Source organism: Eupeodes corollae, chromosome 3, assembly GCF_945859685.1.
Source record: "Eupeodes corollae chromosome 3, idEupCoro1.1, whole genome shotgun sequence".
NCBI classification, from domain to species: Eukaryota; Metazoa; Arthropoda; class Insecta; order Diptera; family Syrphidae; genus Eupeodes; species Eupeodes corollae.
Genome location: NC_079149.1, coordinates 138,444,616 through 138,464,028, shown reverse-complemented (window position 1 = coordinate 138,464,028; position 19,413 = coordinate 138,444,616). Strand labels below are relative to the sequence as shown.

General features: G+C 31.0%; 1 long non-coding RNA gene across 1 annotated transcript in view; it reads left to right on the top strand.

Annotated features, from left to right (window-relative positions):
* LOC129951822 (uncharacterized) overlaps window positions 1–5,320 on the top strand; it is a 29,042-nt gene extending 23,722 nt beyond the window's left edge. Inside the window, exons 2-4 of the long non-coding RNA XR_008782237.1 lie at window positions 4,405–4,581; window positions 4,654–4,794; window positions 4,854–5,320. This is a non-coding gene — a long non-coding RNA (uncharacterized LOC129951822). The remainder of the gene's footprint in view (window positions 1–4,404; window positions 4,582–4,653; window positions 4,795–4,853) is intronic.
* Window positions 5,321–19,413: the final 14,093 nt, after the last annotated feature.

Sequence of the window (19,413 nt, the reverse complement as noted above, 5' to 3'; positions counted from 1 at the left end):
AACAAGTTGAATCTATATGAATCGCATTGTAGCTTTATAGGTAATAGAAACCATTTTTCATATACAAAGATCGTACACAAGTAAAACAAGACTTATGAATGTAAATAAAAACAAATTCGGTAAAAGATCCTAAGCACTGACGTAAGCATGCAAAAGTTTGTTTCATCCCTTTATTAGATACAATATTAAGCCATTTTGTTTGTTATATAAAGTGCGTTGATATAAATAAAACAAAAACAAATTCATCAACCTTCATATGGAAGCTCTTTATGTGAAAACATATACGAGGATAGACTCAAATAAAATGAAGGAAATTGTGTTGACTTTTTGGGTCGAAAATTAATTATCTCCCTTATTCTGCTGGCTGCTTACGGGAATAGGAATAATATTTTTCTCTCGCTCCCGCTGAATTTCTCCACATTCGATATTAACGCCAGGCCAACGACTCGGCATCTGGTCGCCCTAATAGTTTATGCTTATGAGAGTACCTACTATGGTTTTCATATACAAAGATCGTGCGGTTTTTTTGACAATTCAAATGGCATTTATATCTATGAAGCCAAACTTATTTTACAGGTATATTTTTAAATCTCATATAAGTACTTTTTTAAACAGACTCTTTGCATACAGGAGCAAGTTCGTGCGACCCAGTCGTGCATTTTATTTGTATACGTTTTTGACAACTTTTCAAAAAAACTCTCGTTTGCAAAGGAAAATTTCTCTTTCATTAAATTCAATAACTTTTCAAAATTTTAAAATATAATTTGCAAACTTTATTGTTTTATAAAACAAAAAGAACAAATACTTAGCAAAATAACAAAAATGTTTACTTTTCAAAAAAGATTTTTAGCTTTGCAAATTTGCTTTTAGTGAAACGTAATTTGCAAATTACAAGTGAAAAGCTGTGAAGTGAAGTATGTTTGGTTAACAGGGGCAGGGCCAATGCCTTTTTTAATGGCGTGATAATTTTATGGTATTCATTTTTGAAACATAATTTGTGGCGTATGTCAGCTGCAGCTAACATACATTTTTCATAGATATGACCAGACGACGTCAATAGTGGCTTAAATATTGGCTTTTAGTGTTTAGAAAGTTTTTGGTCAAAGTAAGCAGATGACTTAACATAGCCCCATAGAAAATTAACAGAGAGGTGGTAAGTCCATGACCAGGACCGTTTTTGATATAAGTTGTCACCAAACTCATTTAGCAACTCATTTTAACAATTTGGAAGCGTTGTTATATCTTTAGAAGATTCATGACAAATTGCCAAACCTCTCTGAATAGAAATTTCAAAACGGTTTGTATTTTTCAATTGCATTTGTTTTTGTTTTGTAATTGTAATTTGTTTTTGAAACATTTTAATAGATTTCAAAAACGTGATGAATGTGTCGTTTCAGTTTTTCTTCTTTACTTTATTCATGTTGAATAATTCATGAATAAGATTACCATGTTCTGACATATTAAAATTAACGATAATTTTCACTATTTTGTTTTGAATTCAATGCTGAAACTCCTTTCTAAATGCTTGATGTCTATAGAGACTTTGGATATAGAGGACATTACCTCTTAAAAAGATGGATTTATATAGATTCTAGAAACTATGAACCATCGAAAATTGTCAACATTTTCAATTCAAAAACTCGCAGCAATATTTCAAGCATGCAACATTTTAATAGTTTTTCATATGATCTTAATATTTTGGGAAATTAAAGTGGTAAAAATGTACATACATTAGTAAAAAAAAAGAATTGTTCAATGGTTAACGATTCAATATTCTGTCATGCTGAGACATTGTTGGAAATCAAATGTCAATCTTTATTTTCAACAACATTTTGGCGTGATAAAACTTTGTTTGAATATACTTTTGGAAAACATATATAAGTCCTTTTTCAACATAACGAAAGGAAATTTAAAACGCACAGAAAGAGTATCAATTCCTTGTTACAATCAGTATTTCGTTTCGTCTTTTCTTTTCTGTATCATGTTCAGTATGTACCTAATTTAATTTAAAATTCAAAACTTGAACAATTTGACAAATTAAATTAACCCCTAAAATTTTCCAAGCTCGTATAATATACATATAAGTAAAAGAAATAAGAAATAAGAATATATTTATAATTTACCCAGATAAGTTACAACTGACTGAGAAAGTTCAAATAAACGTCTCGCTCGTCAGCATCGTTCGTGTCTCGTTAGGGAGGCATATGGAAAGTATACGTTTAGGTATAGGCATGTAACAATCTGGGCCACAATTCAAATAAACATAAATTTAACATTCTTCTTGTGTTGCGAATTGTTCTGGTTCATAATAGACATTCCTTTCCCCTAAAGGAAAAAGAATATCCTTCTACTGTGCTGTGTGTATTCTTTGAAAGGAAATACCCATTCAGATAAACCAAATGATGACGTTACAGCTCAGAAATCAGTTATTTTACAAATATACTTTTTTCCTACCCCTTTTGCATCACGGAACACAAAGGAGCACAGAACATAGAGCACATCAGGCTTGGTGCTTTTATCCTTTTTGTTATACTCCCCCCCTCAAAGTCCCACAAAACATCCATCTTTAGAGCACCCAATAGTAATATTAAAATATGTATGTTAAAAAAAAAATTGAAGCATATTCTAGACTTGACGGGATGTCATGTCAATGCATAGAGTCCTGGAGTGGAAAGGAGTGGAGCAGAGTAAGTATCGTATATGCGACGAGCACAAAACATATGCCTGCCTTTATTAAAGTATAGTACTACATTTATAACCCAACCAAGCCACCAAAAGAGGGCCAAAAAATAGTTCACAACAATGTACAGAAGAGAGCTCCAGAAAATATAAGGATTCAGGAGTTATTATAGATATGAGCATCAGCATCAGCATCAACATCAGCTTCAGCTCACAATCCTCACTGAATTCCCATTTTTATCCTTTGTTATATTCATTGTTAGAAAACCCGGGATTTTTGCATTCTTCCGGAATGCATTGTTGTCTACTGGGTGGAAGGAGTGTACCTATTTGCCAGCAGTCATTAGGAATGCAAACAACTCCGCACATATGATGGATTACACTCTTTTGGCGTCGTACTCACATATGTCTGTCCTGCCCCACCAGCCTGCCTGTTTTCAGGACGAATCCGGAGGTATGTAGTGTGTATGGTAGTTGTTGGTTATGCAGAACAAATTATTTTTCAAATATTAGCACGGAAAAGCTCTATATTACATGGGTTTCCATTCCAACATTGGCTGGTTTGCGGAAGGAACTCGAAGAGGGGGGATTGGAAGCGCATAGAAGTGCCGCAATTCACAGGACTAAACGATACAACATTTTTGGTAGAGAATTTAAATTTTGTTTTCTATGTGTAACGTATGAATAGGGCCATGATCTGCTTCAGCATGATGCTGGTTTATACGAACAGTATTTTTGTAGTGTTTTTGGGTGGCTTGGGAAATTGCAAATTGGCCTCAAAACATGTTAACTTGCTCTTGTATAGCATGCCAACCAGTAGCGGCTGCCATATCGTGTCGTCTGTCCGTTCGTCCCCGTCTATACCACCACCGATGCGATGCAGCAACCAGCGCGCAACATACAGCGCTGGCTTGAAACAGCTTAGGAAGCAGATGGGCGGCTTGGTTTGCTGCTCGGTTGATTCGGAAACGTTTGGCATACAATTCGCCTGGGTGGGACCTGCTCAACCACATGAAACACCACATCAAATGAATAAAACAGCTAGAAAATCTGCTTTTGGTGATGCTACTCTGTTGTGATGTTATGCATGCATATTATGTGAACAAAAGCGTCCACGTTCGCGTCTGAAACCAAATGATGGTGATATTAAAAGAACTGCAAGTATTTTAAGGGTAAACATGTCACAAATTATATCTTCTGAAGAAACACCTGTTAATTTCGATTCTTTTTAGACAGTTTTTTAATCAAATAAGACTAATTGTGTTTTTTCTACAAGTTATAATTTAAAAAAAGTTGAATTAAAGAGCATCCAATAACTTTCCTACCAGAGAACCTTCTAATCATATTCCGTATCTTCTAACACCAGAAATTGGTCGTGTCGTGTATGAATTTGATAATCTAACGATTGTTCATGACTTCTTGTGACTTTTTGAAAGACTTTTAAAATAATAGGGAAGTGGTTACAATTACAACAGAGTAATTTGTACATCTTAGAATTTTTAAAAGACTGTAGTTTAATAAGAGTCAGATCAGTTTAACTTTGACTATTTCTGTTTCACTGATTGTTTTGAAAGACTTTCAGAATAATTTGAAAGTGGTTGGGTGTACAATTGAGAAATAGGTACATCTTGGAATATGCAAAAGACTGTAGCTTATTAAGAATTTAATCGGCTTGACTTTGAGAATTTCCGTTTCACTGGTTTTTTTTTCTTTTTCTCTTTTCAGATAATAAAATCAGGCCTTATTGAAAACGTGGTTTCTACAATCTCTCAGGCAAGTCTCAGGCAGAGATGATTGGAAAAACCCACTCGGAACTGTATAGAAATCCTCTAAGTTCTCAAACATTTAGAAACACAGCCCAAAATTCGTCAAGAGCTTGCAACATAAAATTTGTTATTTGCGGTGAGTTAAAAGTAGTCATGTTTTTTTGAACTTTCTAAAAAATCGATCAACATTTCTTCCTTATTTTTCAAGATTACAACTTTATTGGATATGGTAGTGCTCAAGTGACGTTGGGAGATCTTTAATCGTGGCGGCAATATTCTAATGAGCTATGATGTCGATATGGAAATTGGCAATCTTGTCTCTCTGAATTTTCAACCAATGGCAGTTTATGTAAGAATTATTGGATTCAGTTTATCCTTATCGATGAATTTAATTGATTCTTCTTGCAGCATCCAAAAACCAACCTAATTTCAGAAGACGTCCACTGAAAAACTATAAATAATACAATAACTGCCTTGCACAACAAACCCTCACATCAATTTGTCAGAAAGAACCATAATACCGCTCCGCTGAAATTTTATAATCTCAAGATCAAGTATAGATCATTACACAATTTTCATTACCCCAGAGGCTTATCATTCAGATCCGCAGTGTATATGATTCAAATAAAATGACCCGTATGTCATAAAGGACCGAAATGTTACTCAAGATATTAACATCATGTCACTGGCTTTGACGACATTAAGTAGTTTTGTCTTGAAAACTAGTAATTTTTCAATCGGTACTTGAGAAAAAGAAATTTGAATGTAAACAAGCAAAGAAATCCATGTATAAAATATAAGTGCATAACTTTTTTTATTTCTGTTGAAAATTATTTATATTTCTGTTTTGATTCTTGATACATGTACAAATAAACTTTAAATTTAACTATAAAAAACGATCAGCAAAAATAAAAGCTATAAAAATATCATCTTATATAAAATTTACAAATATACATACATAAGTATTAAATAAACAAAATAATATTATATAGAAAAATGACTCGTTATAAAATTTTAATAATTCAATTGTTATTATGACTATGTTATTATTAAAACAAAATAAAAACAATGAAACTGAATAAAAATACATAATTGGGAATAATAAAATTAATTTCTTGAAGAAAAAATGTCTCCTCTTATTGAAGATGTCAAATTTGAAATGTGCTGTTCTGTATTTCCAAATCCCAATGATAATTCCTCAAACAATTAAACAGTGACGACAAAAAAGGAGGAATACAAAAACATCCACGTGATAAAATTCGTCTTAATACACCAGGCTCTCATGCTGACAGAGTAGGTGGCTGGTTTCATGTTCTATTTGCTTAAAACTAACAAAAAGCACCATCGCCCGAATGCCCCTCCTAAAATCATCTTTTTTCGTTGGAGTTTTTTGTTGTTGGTCGTGATCAATAGATTTTATATAGAATTTCTTTTCATGTAACAGGCGCTCATGAGTTCAAACAGGTGTATCCACATTTTGTTGCTTCTTTGATATTCTTGTGCACTCAACATGCTTGTATGTATTAGTTAATCTCATAAAAGAATGGAAGACAAACTAGGCTCCGCCCTCCTTAAACGGTTAATTTTTCCCACTGGTAATTTTTTGTTTTCATATTTGTTGTTGTTGAATGAAAGATCACATAACGATATATGTACCCAACAAAACAAGAGATGATCATCAGTATCAAGAGTGGAGGGGAAGAAGAAGAATTTGCTGGCGAAAGCATACATTTTCTCAATTGAGTTCTCTTTTATGCACCAGGCGCTCAGAGTTTTTAGCAAGCTCGTGTCGTTCATAGCTTTTTTCCTAATTTGTTTTGCTTTCGTTCGTTTCCTCCTTTCTTTGGGGCTTACAGTTTTATTTTTTAAAATGGCTGAGTCTGAAGCAAAAAAGATAAGAAGTAACAACAGAAACTAAATTCACAGTTGTAAAAGGGTGGAGCCTAGTTTTGCTATTTTTGTTAGAGATTAAGCAAGATTAATTCTGGAAAGAAACAATGGATGACCAGGGATGAGAAAAAAAACTAAAAGGTATCAAATAGTACTTTTATATTATTTTATAATCTGATGGAAAAATAGACAAACATTGAATTTGTTGGTAGAATAAAAATTGCTTTTAGTTTAATGTCATTAAATAAATAATAAAGAAATAAATAACAACGATATCAATTCAAGACTTTTATTGAAAGTACAACAATAAATACCTACCATTGTTCTTTAGATGAATATTTTTCAAGTTTTGTTGATAATAATATAGTAATGTCTTTTAATTAATTATTTTTTTTAAATTTTATTAAAAGCTGAAACAGTTTTAACTTCTAAGCGATTTTCGACAATCTTTGATGTTTCTAAAATATCATCATCCATCCCATCATTATCACACTCATCCGAATGTAAATGATTTAAGTTATATGAGTGAATTATTGCAAAGTGATCCGGTTCCTGCTGCATCTTGTAAAGCTGATGTTAATATTATCAGTGTTGGACTTCTGCAGCACAATGGTCAGATCTCCAAGAGTTTTTAGCCGCATCCTTCGTCGCAAGCGGGTAAGAAAATTAACTGAAAAAAGAAGAGAAGGATGTTATCACCGACGTTGCAGCCCCACGATAAAGATGAGTCTTTCGAATTGATGAAGACAAATCTTTCTTACAAAACCATTTTTTCGTCATCAGGTGTAAGGTGCTTATTTGGTAAAAAAAATCTACATTTTATTATACATTTCCTTACCGCTTCCCGCCATTTCCCAAAGTAATTCTCACTCTCGCTATTTTCGTAACAAATTAATACCTTGCCTTATAAATTAAATTTATTCCTTTAATTTTTTCAATTTCATATTTTTGAATGTTCGTATAGGCAACATGTTATTGGAATTGAAATTTATTGCTTTTTATTTTGGTTTGGTGGTGAAATTTTTTTTAAAGTTTTCATGAAAAACAAAATGAAACTCTTAATAATGACAAATCATTTGTGTCGGCATTTTTGCTAAGGTTTTATATACTTTTTGATTTTAATTAAAATTATGTCAAGAAATAAAATTTGCAGCTGAAGGCTGTAAAAGTCTTCAAAGTATTATTTTATATTTCATGACTTTCCTTAAATCTGACAGAAAAATTAATAAATTAAAATGCCATACTTTTTGTTTGGGGTGCGAGTGTTTTTCCAATAAAACTTTAATGTTTGAAATGTGAATAAAGAAATCCGGCTTGTTGGTTTTTTACTTCTTCTTATTTAATTTACTTTGATTTTTATGCCTGGTACTGTCCTTAAATATCTGGAATACAGCAGTGAAAAGCAAAAAGGCTTATCTCCTTACAAAGTAAATACAAACTTTTTGTTCCTAAAAATATTTGTTTGAGTGAAAACTATTAATACTCATGTGAGGATAATCATCAATATTTATAAATAAATATATACACACGTCCAAATCCCCATCCTGTTGATATCCTTGCAAATAATTTGTATACATTTTCTCTCAGCGCTTTTTCCGATTAAGCTTTTTTCCTGAAAGACGTCGAAATTACGTTTGTGGTGACAGATTTTCTTTTAATTTTTACCCCCGTATCTTTTTCAATATTCTTTTATTTAAACCTTATTTATTTTAATTCGTATTCAAAATAAGTTTATTGAATACAAATTAAATCAACAGTCTTCAATCGGCTATGATCAGCAGCATTCAACATGCAGAAAGTTGATCAGCCGGAAACCATATATGAAACAAAGGATGTTTACTTCAGCACCGGGCACATTGGAATAAGGTTAAATTTTTAAATTAATTCTGAAAAAAAAATATCATATGGATATTTTTATATTTATTTTATATTATGTGTATTTATAAATTAAACAAAAGAAAGTAACAATGTAAATTAATTTTGAGTTTAAATGAAATGGGAACTTTCAGGAAGAAATTATCGTGTGGTTTTTTTTTGGCTTGTGGAGGTTTTCAATTTAAATTAAATTCGTGCAACACTTATATTCAAGAAAATACCTCTTGGCTAGTTAAAATGTTTTTTCATATTTGTAAATAAAAACAATTTAAGGAAATATAAAAAATTTGGCAAGAAGTGTGTTTTTTTTAACCAAAATATTTCACTAACTGATAACGACTTTAATATGAGCTTAAAAAAGGACTTAAACTAACCAAATTAAAATGCACGACGGGATCGCACGAACTTGCTACTGTATGCAAAGAGTTTTGTTTAAAAAAGTACCTACATAAGATTTAAAATTATACCTGTACAATAAGTTTAAAGATACAAATGACACTTGATTTGTCAAAAAAGACACAACTCATCCTAGGACATTTCTCCTCGAAGATGAAAAGGTACTTGTAAGCATACTTAAGGAAAACAATTGTTTGTGTATTCAACTATTTCGTTCAAAGCTTTTTCCTTTGGAAAGCTTTATTTTAATTTCATATTAGAAGAACTAGGATGGAAAATAAATTATCTGAAGATAAGAAAGAGGCAGAACATGTATGTTTAAATTGAAAAGCGACCGCCTATTGGTTGTGTAGTTAGGCAGGTGTCTAAGACGAATAAAGAATAGTTCATTGGCGTTCTCAGTTTTATGCAGATAGATAAATTAATAAAGACATGTTTTATGATAATAATGAAGGAATGTTATTGGTGGTAGAAGGTGCTTACTACAGTACAATCACATTCTTTTTTATATCAAACGTTCAACTTAAACATGGAGTTATTAAGTTCAGTTTAATTTGCTCGTTAAAGTTAAAAAAAAAAAACAAGCATACGAACAGGTACAAGAAATTGCTATTCATGTGTTGTTTACAGTCAGGCACTTGTGCGTTTTCTATTTTAGTTAAGAAATGACACTAAAGCATTAGTTGTAAAGGTTGTAAGTAATACCCATATAGGTAAAATGTATATGCGTTGAACAAGTTATTCTAATAGAAAATTCATATACTCTTTCTGGCCCTTATTCTTAAAAAATGATATTTGAAAATAATATATGCAAAGGTACCAAACTAATACTTCTTGATAGCCACTTCAAAATTGATTGTTGGTTAAACAAATTACATTTAGTACATGTAAAATAATTTAAAGAAAAAACTAATTTAAGATTCAAAATTTTCCCTGAAAAATAAGTTTTTCTTCAAAAATTTAAATGCCATTTTATAAATTAAAAAACTCTTTTTTTTAAATTAATTTTGTATATATACAATTTTGTTCTTCAAATATTTTTGGTATGAAGTTGTTTAGTGATTGTAAATATACGCTCTGCATTTGAATTTCGTAAAAAAATGTTGACCCGTTTTTGAGATATAGAATTTTGAAGAAAAAAATTCAATACTTTTTTAAACATTCAAACAATACAAAATTGCACTTTTGATAATCAAAGATTGTCAAAGCAATATAAGAGCTTATTCCAAAAAAAATATTGAAATCGGTTCATAAGTTGCTGAGAAAATTGAAAATTGAAAAACGAAATAACGGTTCTATGAGCGGTACCTTTCTGGAGCAATACAAAAATAAATTTTCTTATTAAAAGAAGTAAAGTTAAGAAATAAAATTTTAAAGAAAATTAAAAAAAAACTATCGGTGTTTTTGAGAAAATTCGAATTTTCGTTTTTGACCCAAAAAATTGTTCGTCTGCTCAAAACCTTGACTTCCAAGTTTGAACTCAATCGACTCATTGTTTTAAGCTGTAGGAGCTTGGACAGACAGACAAAAAAACCAGACGGAATCGCGGGACACACTTTTTTTGACTTTGCTATTATCGTAATATCATGTTTGATTATAATCTCAAAATTGCCATATTAAAATGTACATCGAAAACTTTACGAAAAAAATATGAAAATTAAGAACGTTCTTCATATATGGACACATTTTTTGAAAAATGGTTTTTCTTATATGAATAAACCCTACTTAAATCTTAACATTGTTCGTTTGAAAATCTCTAGAAAATCTGCAAAACATTGTTGTTAACTTTCAATTAAATTGAAAAAAAACTTCTTCACTTCGACCGTGTTAAGGTTCCGAAAATCTCGTCAAAAAAACATCTTAAGTACAAATTATTACTTCCATACTTTTCGAAGCCCCTTAAATAAAAAATTTGGCCTATTCAAAAAAAAAAATAGGGGGGTCCAATTTTCGATAACTCTTTACAAAAATATTGGTAGTATATCGCTAATAACGTGGCGAATATTTTACTCCAAGTGGTCAATCTCGGTCATTTCGACGTAGACTATGAAGCAGTGTTTACTCACGCGATTTTGAAGGCAATTTCTTGACCCGTAAGCTCGTAACTTGAAATTAACTGTGACATCTTGCGCTGTCTTTTGTAAAACCAAAGCTCTTACAAAGCGTTAGATTTTTTCGCCATGCCGTGAAATAAAGCAAAGTTAAATACGACCAGTTTTCAAAAGTTGCCCTTATTTCAATTTTGTAAAATGTTAAAAAAGCCAATTTTTAAACAATTTTTATTACACTTAAACAAAACTGGCGAGTTTTATCATTAATGTAAAAAAAAAACTTTGAATACTTTCAACGTCCTAACTACTCCAAATTCTATAGTGTGCCCAAGAAGGGGGGTTGGATACCTTACCGTAAAAGTAAGTTGGTCTTATTTCTCAAAACGGTTTGGTGTTATTTCATTTTGTTAGAGAGTAAAGTGTTTTGTAAAGTGCAATAAGGTAAATTTTGAAAGTTGGTTTTATTTCCAAGCACGCACTAACTTAACGCCCAAATCGTAAAATATTATTAAGTCCAAAATTGGTTACAAAACCCAAAAAGTTAGCAAAAATCGCCATACGAACCAAAACGAATGGCGTAACTCCCAAATGAATCTTAAATAAAAGAATGCCTAAATTGTTAGTTGTCAATTTGCCTAAAAGAATTTTAAAATTTTTCAATTTTGGGTTTTGGGAAATTGTTTGGGCTTTGTGACATTTATTTTTGGCATAAGGACAATAATAATTTCTATCGTTTCTGATGTGTTATAACCCAACGACTTAAAACAAAAATCATAAAATAATTTAAGGAACAAAAACAAACTTTCAATGTCGTAACGCTAAAACTTAAGCAACGTCATAACACCCAAAAGATTTTGGAACATTTTTTGCTAAAGAAAATTAACACAATACGTATTTCGAACTGAACCAGGATTTTCAAAATAAATTCGCAAAATTTTGTAGCGTTGTTCAGACGTCGGTCTATTTATGAATTGAAATATCAAAGCTGACATTTGACAGTTGAAAAAATGGCTGCCAGTTAAAAAATAGTGTTGCCAACTTAAAAAATACCCTTTGCAAAATCTTACTAAATTATAAGAACCCCAAATCTTCAAAAGGTTTATCCATGCAAAATAACGTAGGTACACACATAAAATAAATAAAATTCCTGTAAAAATAATGCCATATGGCATTAATGTAAATAATATTTTCATTCCAAGTGATAAAACTGAATATAATGTTGTTCTGGAAATAACGCGTGAAATCAGATTATCCTTAAAATACATTTCTTATTTTAATATGCTCAAAGAGGAAAACAAATAATGTTCATCTAAATCCGAAAGACTCTTTTTTTCAGACATCAACCTTACCATGGTTAACCTACAGAGCCCAAAAATTTCATAAAAATATGGTAATCCCTATAATGTTTGTTGTGTATCATAAAATTATAATTTGTGCGTAAGAAGTGCGTGTAGTTGAAAATAATTTCCCATCGTATATATTTTCCTCCGTTGGTTCGCATTCTACAGTATTGAAAAAATATTCTTGGATTTTTTTGGTTCATGTTGTAATTTTCACAGCAAAAATTACTCCTTTTTATTTTCAGTGCTTTGTGTTATACTGACTTAATTTTGCCCAGAGGAATCATTTTTGTTAATAATAAAATAAAATTGCCAAAACGTGCCTTTTTCTGACAGTATGGGAAATTTATGCATTTCATGTTTTCTTTCTGTAGAATTTGGCATTACTTTTTAACTCCCAAATATCTTATAACACATTATGTGGAGAAGGATATCAAATCCAATGTGGAAAGGATCGGCTCCTTTTATTTTAAACCCTTCATCAAATAAATAAATCAAGTTTATTTAAGGTCTGATGAGTAAACTGAATCGTTTGTGGTGAGTGTTGTTATGGTAAAGGCTATGTGATGCACCAAATATTGTGGTTGTTGTTGCAGTGTTTATTAAAATAACCGCATATACAGCAAAGCAATTAATTACACTATTTACCTGCTTGTTCTATTGTAATTGCTTTGACCATAAATTTATCATTGTTACCCTTAGAGGTGAATAATTTATAGTTGTTTACTAACCTTATCCATTAATATCTACGTATTTGTATAATGGAAGACCGATTCAACAAAGTAACCATATGCATACGTTTTTAATAAAACAATTCTGGCTTAACGATGAGGTAAACAAAATGTCGTGAATTGGGTCGTCTTAGGAACAAACATGAATTAAAGGAAATCTTTGGTCAATTTTATAATAAGATGAGGAAATTCTACAACCTCAATAATAATCTCTCTAATTTTTTCATGAACTATATTCATCCGGCTCGAAGGACCAAATGTTGAGTAAAGGTCAGGAAACGGTTGTTAGACTGTTTCGTGTGCTTTAAGGGTTAGCTTAGTAATGGGTCAGTACTACTTTAATAAAGATAATGGTCAGATAATACCATAATCAGTGACTTCTCCGTTCATCAATTGAACAAATATGATGTGCAAGATCTATGGTTTTAACAAGACAACAAAATGCCACAGAGCTTGTGTCACTATTCATCACAGTTGAAGAAAACTTTACGGACCCGTGAATTGGGCTCTAATAACGTGCGATGCAAATTTATTTGACTGTTTTTTGTGCGGGTATGTGAAGTCGCTAGTTTGGGACAATATTTGCTCCGTTATTGCCGATATTCGGCCACAAATGTTGAAAAAAAAAAATCATCGACAAATTGAACTTCCACCTGAGACTACGTTTGAACCAGACATTCAGTCATATGCCACAAATTATATTTTAATAATAATGATAAATTTATTGGACATTCGAATAAATTCGACTAAATTGTATGTCACTTTAAAAAAAATTGTTTCCGTTTTATTCTACTTTAAAAATAAAGGACGTGTTGAAAAAATAGAAAGAAGGAGAAAATTCTTTAAACGAAATGGACAAACTTCATACTTGGCCGGGGTTAAGTAATTAGATGGGAAATGTCCCTACTTAAATTAAAAACTTTCTTTATCTCACGTGAACTATATACATCCGGCTCGAAGGACCAAATGTTTACCAAAGGCCATTATTAAGTTCAACTAAATCTTATATGAATTAAATATACTCGTACTCCTATTTTGTCTAAATTTTTGTGTTGCAAATGAAAAAGAACTCAACTTTTAAAAAAAGAAAAATAAAATTTTAATTTTAGTATATGTCATCAAAACGTCATCCGGGCATTAACCGGACTCAGTGTGACACTGCACCTATACTCACATATAGTTCTTCTTTTTTCTGGTCCCATAAAACCAAAGCACACAATCTGCATAAACATCCAACAGGTGCCGCAAAATAAAGGGTTCTCATTTTTCTATTGTCTTAACGCCCTTAATGGCATTAATGTTGCATGAACTTGGCCAAGAATGCAAGACTGTTGTTTTCGTTTTCCATTCTTTTTTCCTTACGGCAACTTTCTGATTCTCCGCTTTATATTATTTGTTCATCGTCATCATCGTAGTCGTAACTGACTGGCTGAGGAAGGAATGCGAAGTAAGTCAGCAGAGTACCTAGCACCACCAGGACCAGAACCAGAACGAGCACCTGCACAGAGCAAAGCTTCACACCACCATTAGAACAACCTGCAAGGAAACGAGTCCAAAAGAAGTATCCTTCCATATATCTAAGTCCACATTTTTACCTCAGCCAAACAAATGGATGCATTAAAAATTCATTTCATTTTAAACAGAGAATCCTTCGACTGAGAGTGGAAAAGGTGAAATAAATAGAAGTGTCCCGTCAGAGGAAAAATGCATTAAGTTTCATTTTTCTTCTTCGTTTTTCTGTGTTGTTCTTCTCAGCTTCTTCTTTTTCTTCTTCTTCTTGTTATATTTAACTGTTATGGTTGGTTAGATTGCATTGCCAAATTGCTTGCGCTTTTATTTTGTTCTGTTTTGTGACCGCGAATAAGGGAATATCCTTGATGGAAGGAGCGAATGGCTGTTTTGCTTCGTCTTAAAGTCATCAATCTTTTTTTATGGTTTCTTGTTCTGATTATACCGTAGTCCTTAGGGACTAACAACAACAAAATACTTTGTGTAGTATTGTTTTAAACTCATATCTATTGCATGAAATTAAAATTGTTGTGTTCGTTTTTTCCTTCCATCATCGTTAGGAAGCATCGAATTCAGGCGAAAGAATATGATTTTAATGCAATTAATTTATTTTAATCGATTTTTTGGATATTCTCGTTAGTAAAAACCACATTTTGCCAGGATCACCCTTACCTGTAAAACAAAGAAATAAAAAAGTTAATTCGTCAATGTTTAAAGAATGTAAGAATACTTCCTTAGCAAAGTTATAAGTGGCACCCTATTCTAAAATATCTCTTATTCCAAAAACGCGTTTTTTTATTTTACTTATTTATTTTAAAGGAATGCTTAAAAACTATAGGTAAACGAATATTTTAAATTAAATACTTGTTTATTTCATAGAAGGACAACGGCGACGAACGTATGTAAATATAATCAGTTATTGATGGCGCTGAAAGTTTAAAAACTGTCGAAAACATTTGCATTGAATTTAACTATTAGAATTTAATTAGTGTATTTATTTATAAATGATAATTCATTATTTTTCCATTATGTAAATTTTACCACATTTCATTTGCATTTTATAGATACTATAGGAAAAAGTAACTGTCATGATGATTAGAACACATACGATATGATAATATCAACCACATTTAAATTATAATGAAACAACCACATTTAATAATGCGAATTTGGTTGTTTTTTTTTTAATACCAATGAAATTGAAAATTCAAAATACAATTATTATATAAATATAATATTGTGTGTTTTGTCTTAAATTTTCAAATTCGATTTGTTGCAATTATTTAAAATTTAATTTTTCTTTAAATAGGATTTTTTAGAAACCAGTAAATTAAATTAACCTATTTGTAAGTTATATTCCATCCAGAAGCTCATTTGATTTGTATAAAATGCATGTAAATAATTGTAATTTTTGTTGGAGATTTTAATCTTACGAATGTCGTATATGGGTTTTTGATCCCGAAGAACAACAACTGTTACCATTTAATCTTAACACAGATTTTGAATGTGAAGTAATGATTCTTTTGCAAGTTATGACTTGATCCAACTTAATTAAGAAGAATTTAAATCGTATTCTTGATCTTATTTTTGGTGATAGAGAATTAAATATATCTGTTGATAAATCACTTTATCCTATTTTTCCTAACTCTGTTCACCTTTTAGCTCTAAATGTAAATTTTTCATTCTATAATTATTTTAAAAGCACAAATTGTAATAAATTTAAATATAAATACGCAAAAGCTAACTACACAGGCATTGCAAGTTATTTGTCGGGTATTCCGTGGTGCTTAAATTATAATTCTATCAATTTGTTTGATTTTTATAATTTCTCTATTGATAATTTGAAAGCGGCAATTAATATGCATGTCCCAAAAGTAAAAATTAATAAAAACACAAAGCCTCTTTGGTTTAACAAGATGCTTTGTAACTTAAGTAATAAAAAAACAAGGGTTACAAAAGGATACGCACTTGTGAAAATAATATCGATTTAAAAAATAATTATATTCGGGAGCGCGAGAATTCGATGTTCTTAACAAATTTCTATATAAAAATTACATTTTATCGATTGAATCCAACATAAAAACTAATGGAAAATGTTTTTGGTCATTTATTAATAGTAAAAAAATGTCAAATGGTATTCCTAGCAGTATGAACTACCTGGGTTCTACATTTTCGGATCTTTCAAATATGTGTAATTCGTTTGCACATTAGGTACTTCGAATCAAATTATTCAAAATCTAGTTCAGATCCATCAAGAATAGCCGAATTATCTAATTATAGTTATAAGGTTGACATAGGACGGTTAGAAATTAATATTTCGGAAATCGAAGAAGGTCTTTTGAATTTAAATAACTATTGCAAGCAAGGCCCTGATGAAATTCCACCAATTATTTTGAAGAAATGTGCACTTGCTATATCTGAGCCCCTTTATTTCATTTTCAATGCCTCTCTTGGGAAAAAAAATCATTTCTTTCTCCAATTCATAAAGATAGTCCTAAGCAGGATGTTACCGTCCTATTTGTAAATTATCAAGTATACCGAAACTCTTGTGAAAATTATATGTGAAAAGTTGACATTTCTCCTTAAGAAGCATATTTCACCTTTTCAACATGGCTTTATTGCAGGAAGATCCACTATCACTAATCTTTCTATCTTTCCCGATTTCGTTTTAAATAAACTGGAAGAAGGCTACCAATTTGATGTTATATACTGATATACTGATATTGCGAAAGCTTTTGATAGAGTTAGTCATACTATTGTCATTTAAAAACTGAAACAATTTGGTTTTCACTCAAATATGTTGAAATGGTTGGAGTCCTATCTAAGGGGCAGTGTACAATTCGTTTGTATTGATCAAGTGCTCTCTAGTCCAATTATTGTTCTCCCGGGTGTCCGGCAAGGAAGCCATCTTGGTCCCCTTCTTTTTTTTAATATTTTTCAACGACCTGGCTTATATGTATCTTCTTAAATTCTAGAACACTTTTTTACTCCTATGTTAGATAAAACTTAGAATACTCTTGTGTAATTTGGAATCCTTACTACAATATTTATTCAAATAGAATTGAAATAATCAAAAAAGAAATATACCAGGTTTATAATTCAGAAATTAGGTTGGAAAATCGAAATTTCCAAGAAGTCACTTCTATTTTCAAGTGACTTCTTGGAACTCAGTCACTTAAAAATAGAAGGACATTTTGTCGCATCACATCAAATGCCCTTTCCTTTTATCGTTGATAGATTTGTATGCTCCCTCGCGTCAAATAAGAGAACGTTGCTTACTCCGAGAAAAGGAACAAAGGGTAAACTATGCTTGTAATAAACCTTTAACTCGCTGTGTTAGAGAAACTAATCTCATTTCAAATCATATTGATTTCAATTTTCATATAAACCGATACACTTTGAAAAATAATATACTTTTGTTTTTTTCGAATTAATTAACCATGTTATTTTAAACACTTAATATAATGTATTATTACGCCTATTTTTTTTTATTTATAATGATTATTTATTTCTCGACCCTTTGTCATCTTTGTCATATTTGACATTGCCAAACAAGTAAGTGTTTTGGTTTTCTCCGACGATGCAAAAAGATTTATACCCCTTTGCATCTGGCTATAAGTTATAAAGCCAATATTTGACCGAAGCTTAAGTAGAATTCCCATATCTGGGCAGGTGTTGGTTTTATAACCCACTTAAGACTCTTACACAGAATCCAAAAGAGAGCTATAAAAATGATAGGTGACTGTTTTCTAAGTGAAACTTTTACATCTCTCGATCACCGTTGTAAGGTTTCATGTTTCCATTATTTTATTTTACTTTTGTAAGAAATGCTCTAATGAAATAACCAGTTGCATTCCTCCTCTCTGAAAATTTAACAGTAATACCCTTTCTTCTAGGAATGCTCATCAGATTACCCTTAAACCCAATATTGGTCATAGTAGGTACAGATATTCTTTCTTTAGTCGCACTACACGAATGTATTGTGCTTTACCAGACTCAATATTTTCTACTCATTATAATGTGCAGATATTCAAAACCAATGTGTATCAGTATCTCTTTTCTAATCCTATCCGCCCTTTCTAATTTCTCACACTGTCTTTAATCATTATAAGAGTATTTATATCCTCTTGAGTGAAGGTCCCTAAAATCCAAATCATAGGTTCTTAGAGAGATATCTGTAGCCACATATTGTGATTTAAGAGAAGACTGTATTTTACATAACCGTGTCATGCGATTTGGCACCGCTGGAATTTTTTTCGAAGGGCTACGCGAAAGACAGTGTTTATACAGATAAACCTTTAACTCTTGAGCACTCAAAAACCATCACGTCTTAAGTTATGGCTGAGATGCCGCAAAATATGTGTAATAAAGTTGTTTCAAGGACCCGCAGTAAGCTTTTGATTTGTCGTTTACGATACAATTTATTTTGGCGAGAACGGCTTGATAATAAATATCAAAATATTCAGAAAGAATTTTCAAAAATATAGAGTGGATTTTTTTTTACTGAAATAATTTGCAGAAATTGAACATTTTGGTTCACCCCAAATATCTCTCAAATCAATAACTCTTTAGTGACTCCAGTAAAATAGGTATACATTCAAAATCAATCAAAAAACTGAATAGAAAATTTTTGTCACATAAAACCCAAACAAAATATTTCTAAAAATTAGCAAAATATTGGTTTTAATTTTGAAAACTTTTTTTTTATAAAAACTAAAAGAACTAAAACTGAAAAAGATGGCTATCGATTCTAGTATTTTCAGAACAAAATAAGATATACGAGTACTTCAAAATTTTGTATCGTACTCAAAACGCATGAAGCTTTAATTATTTCCTAAAAATTCAAGAAATATCGACGAATGGGCAGGAATGGAAAATTATCAGTGTATGGGTAGCATCGTATCCACTTTTTTTTTTCAATAAACCAAATTCATACGAAAAATAATGTTCGAAACTATGAGTTGTTCGTAGAATTTGAACAAAAAATTATCAATAAATCAAACCTCGAAGCACACAAGTTTGATACGAGTAAATAATGTTAAGTACCTCAATTTAATGTTGTGTTTTTTCCTTTGGAGAATTATTAAAATGTACCACACAAATGCATATGTTTCGATTTTTCCATCTAAAAGCATTAAGTGATCAACTAAAATGTTATTTACGGTTCAATGGAAAC